The sequence below is a fragment of the Camelus dromedarius genome, chromosome 25, assembly GCF_036321535.1.
Source record: "Camelus dromedarius isolate mCamDro1 chromosome 25, mCamDro1.pat, whole genome shotgun sequence".
In the NCBI taxonomy this organism is placed as follows: domain Eukaryota; kingdom Metazoa; phylum Chordata; class Mammalia; order Artiodactyla; family Camelidae; genus Camelus; species Camelus dromedarius.
In genome coordinates this window covers 9,835,279-9,853,657 of record NC_087460.1, presented here as the reverse complement: position 1 = coordinate 9,853,657, position 18,379 = coordinate 9,835,279, and the positions used below count along the sequence as shown (strand labels likewise).

The 18,379-nt window shown below is 39.0% G+C and overlaps 1 protein-coding gene across 4 annotated transcripts in view; it reads left to right on the top strand.

Moving 5' to 3' along the window:
• The window catches only part of EPS8 (EGFR pathway substrate 8, signaling adaptor), a 147,233-nt gene that overhangs the window by 43,760 nt on the left and 85,094 nt on the right, over positions 1-18,379 (top strand). For 2 of the 4 annotated variants that reach the window (XM_031444047.2, XM_010988862.3), the window contains exons 2-3: positions 4,619-4,798; positions 7,999-8,174. The exons of 1 other annotated variant lie outside the window; for it this stretch is intronic. The gene's annotated coding sequence lies outside the window, so the exon portion shown is untranslated. Of the gene's footprint in view, positions 1-4,558; positions 4,799-7,998; positions 8,175-18,379 lie in introns of those variants that run through there. One more of the 4 variants, XM_064479068.1, reaches the window with a different exon arrangement.

The following is an 18,379-nucleotide window of genomic DNA, read 5'->3' as shown; positions in this document are numbered from 1 at the left end:
CCTAGCTTCCCAAATTCAAATTTAATGCTTCTAAGTAACAGTTCTTACGTGCTGTGGATTGATTTGATTATTAACTTTTTTAGAACTTTTTCTAAGATTTGAAAAGATCCAAACTGAACTTGAGGGTATCCTCTAAGAGCAAAATGCAGAAGTTTAGCACATAGACTCTGAGGAATCGATTTCAGTAGCCATGTAACTTTTTAATTTACTTTTAGACATTGCTGAGGTGTCATGGATGTGTGGCCTCTAGGCAAGTGAGATTTTATTATATTAGAATCCGAGCAGAAGAATGAAAACCGACCTTCAGTATGTCCATTATTTTGACTTAGAGAGTTGGGATTCAGATTCAGAACTCCCATACTCCAAAGTCCATTGCTGTTAGACTCATGTGATAGAGAAGTCAACACTGTTAATTATTATAGTTCTTTCCAGTTATTTGGTATTAGTGATAGTTTATTTAAAACACAAACTCTTTGTCCTTGTCTTATTACTGCTATCCTGGCTTTTAAAAAAATGTTCACACATATGGATTCTTTAAACATCTAATAGGTAGGTACCTATTTTAAATGTATTTTACAGCATTGCAAGATATAGGTCATTTAATAGCATGCACTTTTAAAATACCCTGGCTACTATGTTTATTTATAAGCCTTGAGCTGAATATACAAATCAACTACGTATAGGAGATAATTAAATATGCCTATTCTACTGACAGTTTGTAAAATGCTAGAAAATAATTACCAAGATGCAAAATAAAGTACCTTTGAGGCATTTGGGTAAGATGTGGATTCAAGTTCTTGTTTAAATCTTAGAATCGTTGTTCAGTACGTCCCAGAGTTACTGCAAGGATTTAATCAGATAGCATGTTAATGTGCCTAGCACAATATGTGATTCTTCATGGTCTCTTTCCTCTTTATCTTTTCCAGCCATGTAATTTTGAGTCTAGATAAAAAGAGAACACAAAGTATAAGTAAAAGAACAAAGTGTATTTATTAATCAAAAGCAACTGTTGCTTGCATGCTGTGCTTCAAAATGAGTGATATTTTACTTTTATTCATTTACTCTCACGTGAAGTTCGTCTTTAATGCAGCTCTCATTGAACTGAATTGGAAACGTAAGAATTGGAGCATATTTTCATTTTTGCGGTGAGTTCATTTGTAGATAAATTAGTTTATTTGAAGCAGTCTGCTATTACTTGAGAAATTTTGTCATTTGCATGTACTCATTGACATATTACAATTATCCATGAGATACTTTTAGTGTGGAGTGGTGGCGAGAGCCTCCCCAACCCCAAAAGCTGGCTCTGCCACAGGTGCCCTCGGTGTTGAATTCTTTGTGTCAGCTTGTCAGTTTTGAAATGGGAGTGATATTGCTGTTGGCTCTGGGACCTTCCAGATTCTCTGTTGTGAGGATAAACTGAGATCATGGACGAAAGTGTTTTAATAACAAAAAAAGTAAAGTAGAGGCAGTAATCTTGTGAACTGTCATAGTGAATTAAATGGGAATTAATAGTTTACATGGAGAGAATCTTTTTAAGGATGAAAATTTTGAATATAATTGTAGCCTGATGCCACTGGGAGAGGGCAATTGTACTAAGACAGGACCATCTTATATGTTGTTTCTGAAAAAAACTGGCAAGCACAGAAGAGAGAGAAAAGGAGGAAAGTAACAGGAAGAGTGGTAGAAAGAACACAAAACAGAACAAAACCAGTAAGACGGCTTTGAAAGCACTGGAGTTTAGAACTGCAAATTTCTTTACTTACTAGGAATTATTAGTCTGTGTATTACCGACTGTGTATTTTCCATTTAAAACCTATTTACGTTATTTACAGTTTCTTTTTACTCAGAGTTTTATATTCTTGCTGTGGGGGAAAAAAAAATCTAGTTCTGATTTCTCCCTTCTGTAGAGTTTTAGCCATTCATCTGGATGCATTGATACACGTAGTCTGGAGCTTAGTAAAACTTAATGAGTGTTTTTTCTAAATCCATCAGTTTTTTTGTTTGTTTGGTTTTCTTTTTAACTTCCTTTATTTTTCTTGTTGTTCTTCAGTCCCCCAAGTCCAAGTCATGGTCTGTCTCTGTTTAGGGGGAGGTTTTTCACATACTCTCTTATTCTTGGTCTCCCAAGAAAGTATACCTAGGTTTTTTTTTTTAAAGGATCCAGGTTACTATTTAGAAAACACGGTTTCTCTATTTCTTTCCAGTAAGTGTGTTTTGCAAGTATTTTCCTACGTCTTGGAGAAGAAATACTGGCTGAGTGGAAGTAAAATTACTACCTCCGAGCGCCCTGTTGTGCAGGTGTTATCCCATCCTGGTGTGGTGGTCGTTACTCTGTAGTGAGATTACTTGGTCATCTTTTGTCTAATGTTTCAGCTGATGACTATCTGTGTCAGTCTAGAGGAAAATGTTATATTTTCTTGGCACAGTTTACTTGTTATTCAGCTCCTTGCTAAGTGACTGAGGGCGCTGCTGTGTTCAGGGCCGTTCACAATGACTGGTGACTTGTCCTTTAATCTTCAGAGCTGGCGCAACAGTTTTAATTCTTCTGCAGCCACTTTAACCTCTAATTTATTGCTTGGCTGAGTCATCAGGCAGCTACTTTTATGTTCTCTTTATGCAATGTCAAGGCATACTCCTTTTATCTTTAAAAGAAATGCTGTTTCTTAGTAAATAATTGACTTATTTAGTTTCACTTATAAGTCGTTTCTTTGGTTTCCCCAAAAGTGATTGACTAGTCCAAAGAAACATAGTTCAGGGAACTTTTACCAATTTTTTTTTTCTTTTTAAATTCAGGCAGTGAATGTAGGATGTAGCAGAAGGGCCTGGGTTTATAGTCTTCACCATCTAATACTTGTAAAATTTGGGGCATGTATCCTCCCTGAGCCTCAAACTTTATAGTTATAAAATGGGTACAGTGTTACCTATATAGAATTGTTGGCATTAAATGAGATAGTATATAGAGAGTGCCTAGTACAGCCTGGAGCACAAATATGTACTTAAGGTAATTATTGTCATGACTGGTTTCTCCTCCTCCTGGTTGTCATCATTGTCACAATTATTTGGCAAAGCCCAAAGGGAGTTCTGTACACGTGAGCTCGAAACAGAATGCAGCCTTGATAAAGGTCTCTTGTTGCTTCAGTAAATTACCTTGAGAACTTGTGTGCAGTTTTTTGTTGTTGTTGCATTATTCATCTTTGTTAGAATGAAAAAGTCCAGGCTTAGAGATCATTCAACGTGTCTGACTGAGGTTACCACAGACTTATGGAAATGGGTTAACTGTTTGCCAATAAGCTGTTTCTGGCAATAGTGTTTGAGTTTTATGAAATACACAGTTTAACTTCAGACTTAAGTGCTCTCAGGGGTAGACAGTTATTTAAGCCATTTACCTTTGCAAGAACAACACTCAAAAAAGTACTAACCACTTAAAAATATCTACCTTTTCCAGAGTATTTCCATTTTATGGCTGTGGTGAAAAAATTCTACCGTGAAATCAGATTTTAAAGAACAGACATATATAGTGATGACTTACCAGCTTCCTTTTACCTACAAACAGGCACGCCTGACTTTCTGTCTCTGAGTGCAGAGCGTGAGCGTCCAAGCTGTAGGGGGTTAAATCATAGCACGTTGAGTAGCTTCTTGTTGTCAGTTTGGGGATGATTGAAACTACTTGCACATTGAACTGAATGAAACCTTTTTATGCACGAATACTAGGAACAAATGCTTCTATTCAGGATTTACTCTAGCTCTGGATCTTTAGCATGGAATTCACATGAGGTGAAAAAGCCCGAGTGAAACATTTAACATGGTGAAAAGCTTATTTAAAAATTTTATGCTCTGAATTTAATTCTTCAAAATACCTTGAAAAGGCAGTAAGTATTTCCAAGAGGACAGGGATTCTGTTTAGGGGATTTGATTCAGTCAGTAAAAAACTTGGGTGACAGTTGCCCAGAACGTTTTGATTACTCTATCCAACAAGGATTTATTTTCCTATCATATAAGGACATGCCTTTAAGATAGTACTATAAGATATATTATTGGCTGAATTTTTGCCTGAGTTGCATTTCTGAAATGAGTAAGTAGAATATTTTAAATGTTATGTGGAAGCCTGTCATTTGTGAATCCGTTTTTGAAGCAGTATATAATAGATCTTTCATGCTCTTTTGAGATTTTCTTATTTCCGTGTAGATAACGGGGCTCATCCAGCTCATCTCCATTATTTTTTTTTAAGTTATGTGAGAAGTGCAGTTATTTTCTGAGGCGGGTGAAGGAAGGTGAGCTGTATCATAACCCAAGAACATAGTTATTGTCGGGACCGTGTCGTGGAACCAAAAGGAAATGAAGGGTTGATGAGCTGCAGTCAGAGGGCAACTAACACTGACCTAAATGCATAGTGTGCCTGATTGTCAAGTTCGTCATTCTCCTTAGTGACACAGGAAGCCAGTGTAGACGAGGTAGAGGAGTGGTAGGCCAGCTTTAAAGGTAAGGTCCCTGCCCTCAAGAAGTTAATAGTTTCATTTACAAATTAGAATTATCGATTTTAAAGCCCCTTAGTTTCTAAGCTCCCTGCGGACATGAGGAGTCTAGTCCCGGTGTATCTTACTGAATCTGTATCTTTCAGATTTTCTTCAAGTACCTCCCTTGGTGCTTAGACTATGCATTGGCTGAACAGGCAGGACCGGCAGGGCACTATGAAGTGCTGAAGAGACAGACTGTGTTTTTATTCTCCGCAGAGTGGCTAGCAGCACACAGTACATCTTACCTGTAGCAGAATTACATTGGTCTTCTCTCCAGGATCCAGGTAAGCAAGGAGAGGAGTGTAGAGTGAAATATTTAAAGTGTAGGAAAACCAAAACCAGAATCAGCAACCAAGAATTCTATATCCAGCAAAATTATCCTTCAAAAATGAAGGAGAAAGACTTTCTCAGACAGAACCACAAGTACTCTTGTCTTGAAGGAAACGTTAAAAGAATTATGATTCCTAAATATTACAGTCAGTGCGTTATCTTTTTATTTTCTTAATTGTGTTTTAGCACACTTTTATTTGAATATTTTGCTACCGAAGATCGAAATCAAGTTATATTGTGCTTTGAATTTTAGTATCTCTGAAAAGACCATTTTTCAGTTAAGCTTACTCACAATCTTAAATAGGTAATGTTCTTTGTATTCAAAGTAAGTCACAAAGCATGAACTTTGGACTTTATCTTCCTGCAAAAGATATATGCTCTCCTCAAACAGATATGGTGGTGTTAGGAGTCATGCCTGACCTTTCAAATTCAGTTAATGACTCAGCATCCAGGAGAATGTTCCTGATTATTGTTCCTGTGTTTTTGTAACATCCTCTAAGGTTCTTTGTTGTGAGAAACAAATTACCTTTTTATATCTTGGGAGTCAGTGTTATTAAGTTTCTTTAAGCTTCATCTCTTGGACTGTTATTAGTTTGGCCCAGGACACTGTGTAAATTATATACATGTATACACTCCCAAATCACTTCCTGGTTTGCAGATGGAATCTGTGAATTGGCTTGTGTGTCTGTTTTAAGAGTTATTACCATGGTGATGAATAATCCGCGGAGTTTTATGGTTGGCATGACTCTCTCAGGTTGGGTCACCTGTGTTTTCTTACTACCAGTTTCCCACCCTTTGGGCAACAGTTAAATTTCCATCATTAAAAACCAAGTAGTTAGAATGCAAAAGTAGTGACTTAGTAGAATTAGCTACTTCAATGCCTTTAATCTGTTGATTATTTCTTTCAGTGCTAACTAGCAGGGGCTTACTCCCTTCACACAGCCTTAAACCTCCCCTTTGCAGTCAGAACTGGTGGGGAATCACTCTCCTGTACTGCAGTTGTGAATTTGTCATCGTTTGTTGACGCATTATAGGGGAGGGGAGAAGAGAACTGACAAAAACATCTTGACGAAAGAAACCAGACTTCTCCATTCTTGATTTTAATGGGTCAACATTTCAAGTAATTTGCTTTCCTGTATTTACGTGTGCTGTGACAGTGGGTCAGCTGTCTTAACCTTAAACTTGTCCATACCTACAAACATTTAAAAGACATGTAAAAGTTTTTCAGTTACGTTTCAAATATAACACAGGAATGAGGAGGCGTGCACACAAGTGAAACAATGAATTTGGGTTCATAAAGTGAGTGATTGATTTGGGCGTATACACTGTATGCCCTGTGGTCAGAACGGATGTAATGAGAGCTTCCTACTTGGGGTCGATGCTTTCATAGCCAACCCAGCTCTGTACAGTCTGAGATATTTGGAAATTAAATCAGCCAGGAAAATAATCAGAACCCCAGATGCCACAGGCCTCGTGAGAAATTAAAATAACCAGACTGTAGTTACTTGGGTATAACTCAGATTTAACCAGCTCAGTACCGTTCCCTGAGTGGAATGATGATGTTAAGAGAGCTAGCGAATTTCAAACCCCGGAGAAATACCACTTACTGAATTACAGTCATCCTTGTCGATTTAATAATTTAAACCTAAAGAGTCATATACAGCACAGTTTCATTTAGTTCAGTTCTGGTTCTGATATGTCTTCTCTAACTCATAACCTCTCAGCCAGCAAAATGGTTTTCCATTTAATTAATTTGAATTGAAGAGATTTTCCCTTTCTCTCTTTTACACCTACATTATTGAGAAAATTCATAATAATAATTTCTGCTTCTAGAATGACTATATGATTTCATTTATAACTAGTATAGTACACACTTCATAGCAGGGACTGAGTATACCTTCATTTATTTATTCATTCTTTCAGGAGGCAAAGGAAGGCAGGAAAACTAATCACCAACTAGATAGATAGACAGACAGACAGATGAATGAATTAATAAATAAATAAGTAAGATAAAGCTACAGATTGTCACTTCAAAACCTGTATCTTATTGTCATCTCACTGTTTTGAGAAATACCCACTGTATCCCCAATGCCTCCAGCAAGAAAGCATTCTGTACGCGCATGTGTGTGTGTGTGTGTGTGTGTGTGTGTGTGTGTGTGTGTGTGTGTGTCTTCACTCTCTGCTGTCACTCCCTAGACATCCAGGCTTTTGTCAAAACATGGCACTTCCCTCTTGACTGTTTTTCGCAAACCCACCTGGCGTTTATCACTGCAGCTTAGTTGTTCTGGTTCTTTTATTTGGACTTTGGCACATAGTTGAGCGCTACTGAGCGGATGCCGCCTTCTCCAGGTGATTCATTTTTAAGAGTTTCTTCTCTGCCAATCACAGGGACTGAATTTTATACCCCACAGAGGAGTCCAGAATTCTCAGCTCAGCCCCCGCCTCCCCAAATCCCACCACCCTGTCCTCCTTGACGGTAATTATCTGTCTTGTTTCTTGCTGTTTTTCTGCCTGTATCCTTTGTTCCTCAGCTTGTCTTTAATCAGAAAGGACCACTTAATCCTTCTTGCTCTGTTAGACTCTTTAATTTCTGTTGTGACATCATCTTCAGATATTAGCTCCTCACAGTGCCTTCCTAACCTTACTGGAAGAGAAGTGGCAATTTGCTTCCCGAAAACTTTCTATTTATTCAGATTTTATGAGTAACCCTTCCCTAGCCAACATCATAGGCTTTTGACCTTTTATTACTCTAAAGTATGATTTTATTAGGTTTATGCTGTGTTCAGTGTTCATATATATACCTGTGCGCTTTTAGTGCGTGTGTCAGTATCCATAGTACAGAGTGACCTATCGGGTAAATTCTGCATCTTATTTATGAGCCAGTCAGCATATTCGCGTGAGGCAAATTTCAACACACATCAGGTAAATTTATAATAAATATTTGTTTGTTGATGTGGCTTATGAGTCTTTAAAATTCATATTTTTTCTGTCATTCTTATTTTTTCCCCTCATCCATCCCTCTGTTCTTTGGTGGTGAATCAGGGCTATTGCGATGAGATCTCTACAGGTCTGCTGTCCAAGGTCAGTACTGAGTAGTGGCTGCGTCACCGTATGATGAAGTCATTCACGTAACCCACTGTGTAATTTTTGATAGGGTGACGAAAGTGTGAGAATTAAGACGAACAGAGAAAGTGGAAGCGCTGTGTAAACTGCACGTGTGCGCGCGCACACGCTCTGGGAGGGATTCCGGGCAACGCGAAGTCCGTGGTCGTTGCTGTAACTACTGACAGTCCCCGCTAACGAGTAGAGTCTGGCTTAGACAGCTAGCGGGTGAGTATGAGAGCTTCCTGGTTTATCCTGACTTATTGGCGTGCATCTGTGGGCGAGTGGTGTCCCAGTGGAATGAATGCACAATAGCGTTTGCCTTGAAGTAAAGTAGATTTTTTTTTTTAATGTTTCTGAACAGGATACCTAGGAATGCGTGGTCTTTGATAGATACTGAATTTTATTTCATTGTTAAATGGATCAAAGTGGCATAAAGTAAACTGAATACTCATTGTTATGCATTTTATACTGTTTTAATTTGGGGGCTGGGGGCAACCTTGAAGATTGCTTGCTTTTTAAGGGTAGAGCAGTGTCCGTTGCTAGCAGATACGGAAATGTCTTTAAGCAGCCCCCCTCAGGAAGTGGAGGATGCAAGGAGAATTGCTGTGGGAGGCATGCATAGGTGTATGTCCTTCTAAAAGAGCCACATCAAAATCTACTTAAAATCCATGTATGTGACTATGTAATATGTACTTATTACACCATAGCAGCCAGATTTTAAAATAGAATTATAGCTGATTTGAATTAATGTTTCTATTTAAAGACAGAAAACATTTGATAAAGTTAATGCATGTTGAGAAAAGCTACCTTATCTTGTCTGATTCTTAGTCTTTTCTAATGTTGAGTTGAAGTCAGTTAAGGGAGACTTTTGAGTAGCATATTTGAAACATACCACATATGTGAAAGACAGCTTATTTTGGGAATCTGAGATGCGAATTCAATTTTGACATCAAGTTCTGGACGTTCATAGCCTCAGGGACTGACTGACTGGCTCATGGGTGATGTTCTGATTTTAAATGAAGAGGCCATAGAAGTTCTCTGTGTGTCAGTGAGAACCCTAATACTCAAAGGCTATAAGAAATAAAGAGTGACAACAGGCATCCTTACATAAATGAAATGCTGCTTTAGGACCAGCAGAGTCAACACACTGGTTACCTTAAAACTTAATTCTGGTTTCACAGTCAAAGTTAAGCTGTGCCCTCTTTGGGGTGGAAGACGTAGCATTAGGTTAATGTGTAAGCTTTATCCTCTGATGTACAAAATGACCTTCCTTGGGAGTTGGTCAAAAAGGCACTTCTGGTTTTGGATTAAATACAGTTAGAATAATCTGGGCAGGTGTAAAGAAAGGATTACCACCTACATCCGATTTATAAAAAGGTAAATAGACATGATTTTTAATTTAGGGATAGGGTCTGATATTATTATTAAGAGTACAGAAAGACCTAATCTACCTTAAAAAAAAATAGACGTACAGTAGGTCTACATTACAATTTTAAGTTAGAGCTTGACACTGAAAACATAAATCTAAGCTGTATGTTTATTTTGATCTAGATAAAAAAATCTCACGCATGTTTATGCCTTATACATACACAATAAAAAATTCCATGCTGACAGCTAACACAATGAATCCTGTTGATCTAAAAGGAAAAACAAAGGTGAAAAGTCAGCAAGAAAATTTTGAAGAAGGTTTGTGGAAGTAGTTTTAACAAGAGATAAATTATCACTGTTAAACTAAGAGATGTGTGGAAATGTTTTCTCTGTCAAATTGGGACAGATTTTTAAAAGAAGTGATGTGCAGTGCTTTGGGGAGAGTGTGGGAGAACAGAAAGAAACAACTTAGAAACCATTGGTAAGAGTGTAAGTATAGTGTCTGGAGTAGAGGGGAGGAGGGTGATTTTCTCCGTCCTCTCACGGTCCCTGGCTGGACGTGCAAATTGAAGTGACAAAGAGATTAACAGGAGAAAAGCACGCAAATTTATTTAGTAAAAGTTTTGTGTGACATGGGAGCCTTCATAAGGAAATGAAATGATTAGATGCGAGTGTTTTTCTGCTGGGTTGGATGGAGAATGGACAGCTGTGGAGGAAAATGATGGATTAAAGAGTATGAGATAAGTGTAGGAAACAAAAGGATGGGGAAGAAGAAGATTAACGATTAGGACAAACTATGAACTTAGTTTTTTAGTCCAGAGGACAGTCAGTCAGTCATTTCTAGATGTTGGACTCAAAGAATCTTCAAATGGAGTGAGAGCAAAACGCAGCAACCTGGCAGCTTTTCCTGGTTTGTGATTTGTCGCTGGGGGTGTCATCACGTGTTCTGAAGAACTTTCCGAGGGGCCCACGTGGCAACAGGCAGGGAGGCTGTTGATAGGTGAGTTATTGCAGTGATTTCTCAGAAGTTTCCATTAGGTTGTCCAGTTTCAGCTTGCAGGGCTTAGGGAAAGGTGCAGTTTTATTTCTGAGTGGTTCCAAGTCAGAAGGATGGGGGGAAATTGGAAACATTAGTTTGGAGAGTAGTTGTAGCTAAATATTGGAGGAGCCTCAAAGAATTCAGGATCCAGTCCAGTTTTTAGGTAGATAACAAAAACTTCAAAGGCGATGAACAGAGCAAGAATTTAATACCCAAAGGAGTGTGCTATAGTTTTCCAATGAAACATAATTTTTGTCCCTATTGACACACCTATTTCTATCGAAGATATTCTAAGTAAGACTAATCATTCAACTTGGCCTGATTATTTACATCTAGTCCAGCAAGAACAGTGAGTGACCATGTGTGCTCTTTTTAAGTATGCTTTGCTGGAACTACTTCTAATAAAGAAGCTCGGCTTAGACTTCTAAAAGCTTCTTCGGATTAGAAAACCAAGCCACAGACTCACCATCAGCTTTTGCCTGCAATACTTATAGACTTGGGTGAATTCCTCTCTTTTCGAGGTCCCCAAAATATCCTGAGATTCCTTGGTCTTCCAGAAAATGACCTTCCTTACTCACCTCTCAGGCAGTCCTGTAAGCAAGATCCCAGGCAGTTTTTTGGAAGGGAGCTTTATGAACATTGGCTCCTTGAAGTCAACCTAAGTTCCTTAAAGCTGTCTGATCGTATCTGACTCTGTGCACATCATTCTCAGATATGACATTCTGGTCAAAGCCTTGCTGATATAAACATGTTTACAGTTGTGTCCTGTTACAGGGAGAACAGATCCTTGTTGAATTTATGCAAATCACTACATTGCCCTGAAAGTAAGAACACTCCCTAAACGGTTTCGAATTCTGCAGGGATCAGGTAGGGAGAAGAGATAAATGCATCAGTTCTGCTTACAAAGGTATCATTTGCCAGATTGCTGTCAATTATCAGTAGCTTAAGAGAAAAAGATTTCCTTAAATCTAGGAAACATAACATTAAAACACCAGCAATGCTTCAAACAAAAGTCACTGAAATTATAATCATCCACATCAGTTCATTCAGTCCTGTGTTCTGCTTGATCTTTGGTTAGCAGTTCTGTGAATCCATCAGCTGCTTCGTTAGTTCTGGAAGTTCTTACACAGTCCAGGTAGCATGGTCTCAAGGTTATTCAAGTGATGCTGTCACGGTGCAGTCTCACAAGTGATGCTGTCACTGCGCGGTCTCACAGTAGCCGATTGATAAAACTTTCAGAGAAGAATCAGAGTAAACAATAACTGTGAATGACAGAAGACTTACAAACAGTTCTGGTTAAAATTCTGATGAGATTTCATCTGATAAGGAAATTTAGTTATTTCTGTGGCGTATAACAATTTAAGATAATACTTGGACGACTTACTAACAGGTATCGGCAAATTTCTATGAACTTCACACAATTTCTGAACTACTTATACTAGTATGATATTATCTATATATGTACAACGTAGGAGGGTTTATCATCACTTCTTATTTGGCCGTCCTTCCCATGTAATTTAACGTACCGAATAAATCTAATTATTTAAACATTTCTCTTTTATCAGATGAGAGATGGATCCTTTGCGATTTGACAGGGACCCTCTAGGAAACCTTAAAATTATTTTGAAGTCAAAAAGACTTTGGGATTTTTATAGAAAATATCAGTTTGGACACTTGACTAAATAGGATCACAGATCATTATGAAATAATGCTTTCCTATTTAACCAAAGTGAAAAAAGATTTTGAAGGCACATGCAGAAGGCTACACAGTTGTGAATAAAATTTAGCTCTTTATTGAGAAGACTCAGCTTTCCCAAGTAATCAGTGACCTGTTGATGACACCGTGAAGCACAGGAAATCTTATTCTAAGATATAATAGCTTGATTTCCGAGGCAGGTTACTTAAAAGGTAAAGAAACTCAGAGGAGTAGAGCTGTTTTGTAAGCTGTCATTTATTTCCGGCAGTCAAGCAGGCACTCTGCTGTGCTCCTCGCAGAGGTTGTATCACTCAGTCTCTCTGAGGAAGATTCTGTTACATTCATCCCATGGATAAGCAGACAGACTCAGTGAAGCAACGTGGCCCAAGCCACACAGCCGTGAGTAACAATGCGTGCCTCTGAACCAGTTTAACACAGGAAATAGAGTTTTTACAACCATATTCTCTTGCCGATATTAATGATTTGCTTAAGGTCGTGGAAGACCAAATTGGAAAGCCAGGGGAGAAATGAAGGTTTTAGGATTCAAATCCATGGTTCTTTTCACCACAACATGCCATAGGTTAATGTAGTCTCTTTCCGTGGCCCAATGTCAAGAGTACAAGGAAATTAGAGATGTTGTCACTGAAAGATCTTGAACTGCAAACTAAACAAAGATTAAGAATTGGTTTGGAGAAAAGAATCTGAAAAGAAAAAATATAGATGCATATATAACTGAATCACTTTGCTGTACACCTGAAGCTAACGTTGCAAATCAACTACACTTCAAAAAAAATAAAATAAAGTGCTGGTTTGGAGAATCGACATTTTTGTCGACTGAAAATAAACTTGAAAGTGCTCCTTAATATTTTGCCCCACTCAGGTAAACCTTCACTGTATTAATGCTTTTCAGCCCAGGGCCATAACGAACTCCTGCGGACTTGGCAGACTCCATCCAATGATCTTCAAAGAAGTTACAATTATACTGTATAGCACAGGGAAATATATACAAGATCTTGTGGTTGCTCACAGCGAAAAAAAATGCGACAATGGATATATGTATGTTCATGTATAACTGAAAAATTGTGCTCTACACTGGAATTTGATACAGCATTGTAAAATGACTATAACTCAATTAAAAAATGTTTAAAAAAAAAATGACACAGCCCCTGGCACTTTAGTATCAGTGCATCGCCGTGGCGCATCACCGTGGCATTCAGCCTCAGGTCACACTGAAGTGTCGCCACAGTGGCTTGTCTTTATATGACCCCAGTTCTGTGTGCCAATGACACAGCCTGATTTAAGCCTCCTCTGCCACCCCTACTTACTGGTAACATACAAGCTTCCAGGATCATCTGATGTGCAAATTTAATTGCAGGTTTTATTTTCAAAGGATGACATAAGCAATACCATTTCAACAGCTCTTTGCACAGCCTTTTCTAAACTGCTGCTCTGAAAACAGGCGTTTCATTCTGTTTATTGTAATGCTGCCTGGTTTAATTTTTCAAGGCTGCTTGCTCCGCATTAGCTTGTTAAAGTATGTCTAGGGTGATTCTTTGCAGTATTTCAGAGGGTACGTGCTTTGCACTGAAACTTTGGCATTTCCCCTGATTTTTTTTTTTTTTTTTTTGCTAACTTAGTACCTTTATCAGCATTCACAACTCATTTTCTGTATTTGCTGATTTCCCCCCACCCCTTCCTTCCCCCTTCCCTTTCTTCCCAGCACTAGAGCACATGATCATCATTAGGAGAGGTTAAGTCATATTGTCTAGCTGATGTGATAATTCCCTGACTGTACTGCAGAGGTAAAGATACTCTGGGAGGCATTGGTACTCTGCTATTAAATGTCTTTCTTTTCAAACAGCACTTAAGAATCCCGAAGCACCCGTGGTTTTAAGAGGCTAAAGTAATCCTATCTTTTTTTTTTTTTTTTTTTTTTTCTTTTAGAGTTAAACTTCACATGGAAAGCACAGGTTTGGGGTAAAGCTGTTATAAGTTAAAAAAAATGCTGTTTTACAGGGAACATCCTGTCAGTTCTTTTGATATGCATTCTCCGAGCCAGTTACGTGGAATGCGAGCACCATCTGAGTCGGGTGAAATGAGGAAGCTCTAAGTGAAAGCTTCACCATGACAGGAAATATTGGTACCATATGCCAAAAGCTTTCATTTTCCCTGCCGCTCAGAAATTCATGGTACCTGTTGTGTTTCAGCAGCGTCTGTATTTCAGTGGGAATTTTCTTAGCAGAAATCGGAGGTTCTATCAAAATTGTTTCTTCCTAATTTCTGAGGTGAATTTACTGATGTCCTCATAGCAACTAATACTTTCCCCTCATTTATCTTTAGGTTTTCTGACTATTTGGTCATTTCATTTTTCTCTTTCCTGAAAACTTACCGTTTTATGTTGAAAAGAGTAAAACTGCCGATTGCTGTGTTTTAGCCCAAATCCAATTAAGCAGAGTTTTAATTTTTACATTTGGTTGAGGTACGCATTCTAGAATAGCCCTGAATGGGCATTTACAAACTGCTCTCATTGATCTCATTTTACGGGAGAGGAAATGGAGACCGAGGGAGGTTAAGTTACTCACCTGGGGCGCAGACCTATTGAGTGACAGACCTGGTGCATAAACATAAGTGTTCGTTTCCCAGCGCTGAGGTCGCTACACTTTCCAACTTCTCTTTGGTTATAGGACATGGATAGAAATAAGAAATCACCTTTTTCTTTCCTTTTCACTGTTCTTTTTTTTTTCCCCAAAATTTTGTTGGTTTTTGATTGAAATTGCCAAATAAGAGCATGACTTATTGGAATTCTACAGTGGTTCCTCAGTGGAAAATGAACATTTAAAATCCATAATCAAATAAGTTTTGTGGTTCCCTAATATATACCCAAACGTTGCCAATTTAAGGCAAAACTACCATTTTGTTCACTTACGTACTGTTACATTATTTTGAAGTTCATCTTTCTCAAATCAGCATTTTCCTACCTTGTAATAAGAGACTTAAGCCATCTGTAGACTTAAAATTGAATTATCTCACTCTTCCAAATAACTTATGTGAAGAATGAATATTTTTGGTCCTGCTGTTTGTATTTGTTAATCCCAAGAAGTGCCCATTTATATATATGTATTTTTTCTGTTTTTCTGTTTTCTACCTTTAATCCAGTTTCTATGTCCAGACAATAGCTCCAAACCCATGATGACTCATTTAATCTTCTTTTTTCATATGAACAAATTGGTTCTTCCTCTAATTCACATACCATGCATGTTTGCCCTTTTGTACACCTATTAAATGTTAATAATTTGACATGATTCTCCCCAAATATGAATTATATTGCACTCTTATTCCTTTTCCAGATGAGCTGTTAAAGCTTTGGCGTGGTCATTCTACCTGTATGGGCTTAGCTAGATTAGCTTGTAAATAACTGAGATTTGACATATACAACTTAGAGTTTAGAAACCTCTTTTGGATTCTCTCATACTTGTAGCATCTTAGTTCCTTACTCCCATTGAAAAAAAAAAGGTTTCAAGTTAGAAGGAGAAGTGTTGGCTTCGAGAAGATGCAGTAGATTGTGATTCTCAGGAGAGGAAGACCAGTTGAAGAACTGAAGTTGAGCTGCACAGGACCTGAGAGTGGGGTTCTGCCCAGGTTTCCAAGATAAATGGATTGTGACAGTGATGGTCCATTCTGCTTGACCGTCCTAACAATTTATGTAAACGACTTCATGTCTTTTTGTATCCGATGGGCTTAGTTTGATAGGTTTTGCTAGAGCTTATCTTGTCTGCCTCTGTACTTGTGGTTACAAAGTATGAAAAGTGGGGCAAGGCTGCAAGGAAAGATGTGTGTGTGTATGCAAAAGTTCCAACTCCCTTCAATAGTCTTGGGAAAGTGTACAGCAAGCAAATCTGCCACCTTCCAAATACGTAATATTTCTCATGGCTACTTCTGGTGCATACTTTCTCATGGTACTTCTGGACCAACAAATACCCACAAGCTGTGTTTAGATTTGTCCCATGTCATTGGCAGCCTGAGTGTGCATATAAATGACTGTGGTTTTAGTCCATGCAGTTTTTTATTAGTATTCTGGATACGCATTAGTCATATCCCAGACCATGCCAGATTAACCTTTTATAAAACTATCATTAACATCTTTACCAATGATTTGGAACTAAAAGATACATCAGAATTCTCTTACTGGGGACACGGGACAAATCTAAGCAAGGCTCACAGGTATTTGTCAGTTCTCTCCCCTTTCTAAGCTAGGGCATTTCCCCAGAAGCACCATGAGAAATACTATGCATTTGGAAGCGATCTGGTGGCTGCACATTTCTCCATGACTACTACAGGAAGCTAGGAAATTGCACACACACACAAACACACACGCATACCACTGCTGACAACCTTGTCCTAGCAGGGTGTTAAATGCTCCTGTTGACTTATTGTTATGAAAGTGACCATCTTAAAAGACTACCTATTTCTAAGCAGCGACAGTTTTGGTGTTTGGCAGACCTGTGGGCCTAAGGGCTTTATCTTCAAAATGACAGGGGTTGGAGCTGGAACAGCTCGTAAGATCCCTTTTGACCCTGTAGTTCCCAGATACACTGATGTGTTGGGCTGGAACTTCTGTGATTGTGTCATTCATTTGGAAAAAGGTTTTCCTTTCTACTATCAAAGAAAGAGATTATGTTAGTACTTTCTGCTCTTCTCCCCACTGGTTTCAAGGGTTTATTATTCTTTTCATTTCCTTGATAATACCGCCCCACTATCCTGCCCTCTTTTTTTTCCCCTGATGCTCCTCTGTTGCAGCCTGAGCTCCCCAGGGTGCAGACTCTGAGATGGAAATGTGCTGGAAGTCTCTCAGGAAGCCCCCGTGCAATGGAAGGAGACCAGTGTCAGGCAGAGGGGACGGTGAGGCTGCCCTGTAGTCTCGACAGAGACATGGCCGGTGGAGGTTCTAGAGCTGGGATGGTGCTCCCACTGTCTCCAGCTGGAGCGAGGGGGACACGCCTTCACGTTCCCCACTTCAGCCAGACTTTGGACATGGGCCGTCCTGGGAGGGGAGCATGAGCTTGCACGAGGAGACCCTTCGGCCAAGGCCATGTGTACAGAGCTGGTAGCTGGGGCCGGTGTGCTGGCAGCACTGCAGCAACTGGGGAATAAATCCTCCAGTTGTGAAGGGGGATCCGGGTGGCACATCACAGTTTCCACTCCATCATTTTTTGCAAGGGTATCGGACGTTTCAGAATGGCTTGGGGGCTGGGTTAGAATTTTCAGGAATGAGAAGTTGCAGGGCAGAGTGGTCAGGAGTTTAAGAAATGGTAGAGAAGGAAAGTCGGTGTGGAATGGGTTCTGCCAGACAATTGAATTCTGGCATTGATTATTGCTTTTCTAAACAAGCTTTAAAAATTCTGTCTATTTATAGTGATGCTATTCCATTTTTAGTTGCAGAATTCTGATGGAAACTCTGGGTGCTCCTTGCAGAGAAAAGTGCGTATCTTCATGCATATAAATTCTTTTTAGTTTTTATGAAACCTGTTTTTTCCGTTTCCTATTGATAGGCTCTTTCCTTCCCCATCTTTTAATAATTAGGCTTTTTCTTTTTTTTTAAATTTTTTTTTTTTAGGCTTTTTCTTTTTTGTACCTTCATGTTAAAATATTAGAATGTATTTGTTAATGCTCAATCACGGGAAATCATTTTCTCACACATTTTGTAAATTCTAAATTGTAAGCTCATTTCCAGTGGGCATTCTCTTTTGCTTTTGTTGTGGTTTGGTTTTCCAAGCTTGTGGAAATCCACTGTGGCCTTGTTTATGGGGTGCTACTTTAAAGTGGTTTTATGTTTGTCTAGTTCAGATACTCCAGGGACATCACAAGCCCAGGACTCCCCAAGTTTTCTTAGTTTCTTAGCTTGGAGATTCTCGTACAAATAAGATTCAGACTTCAGAACTGTTAGGACACAGGCTTAGTTAGGGTTTTAATTTTCGGTTGTAAGCATTCCCCTGCCCTCTCACCCAGATTCTCAGAGACGAGCTCCACTGAAGTCTCACTAAGACAGTGGGTGGATTTGTTCTGTCCCCCTTTTAACTGTGAGTGCAGCTTTGACGACAGCCGGTTTTATCAAAGGACCTCAGTACCGACTTTATACCTTGCGTGCCCAAGACCTATCCTATCCAATCTGTCTCTCCCCAGGCACCAGGGCTGCTGCCTACGGTTGGGCAGGTTCTATCCTGTGTTGAAGGTGATCGGGGCCAGAAATCTAGCCTAACTCTGCTCTCCTGAGAGAGAACTTTCTTCTGAGCTCATTCCTTGAGGGGACACCTCCTTACCAATTTCAAT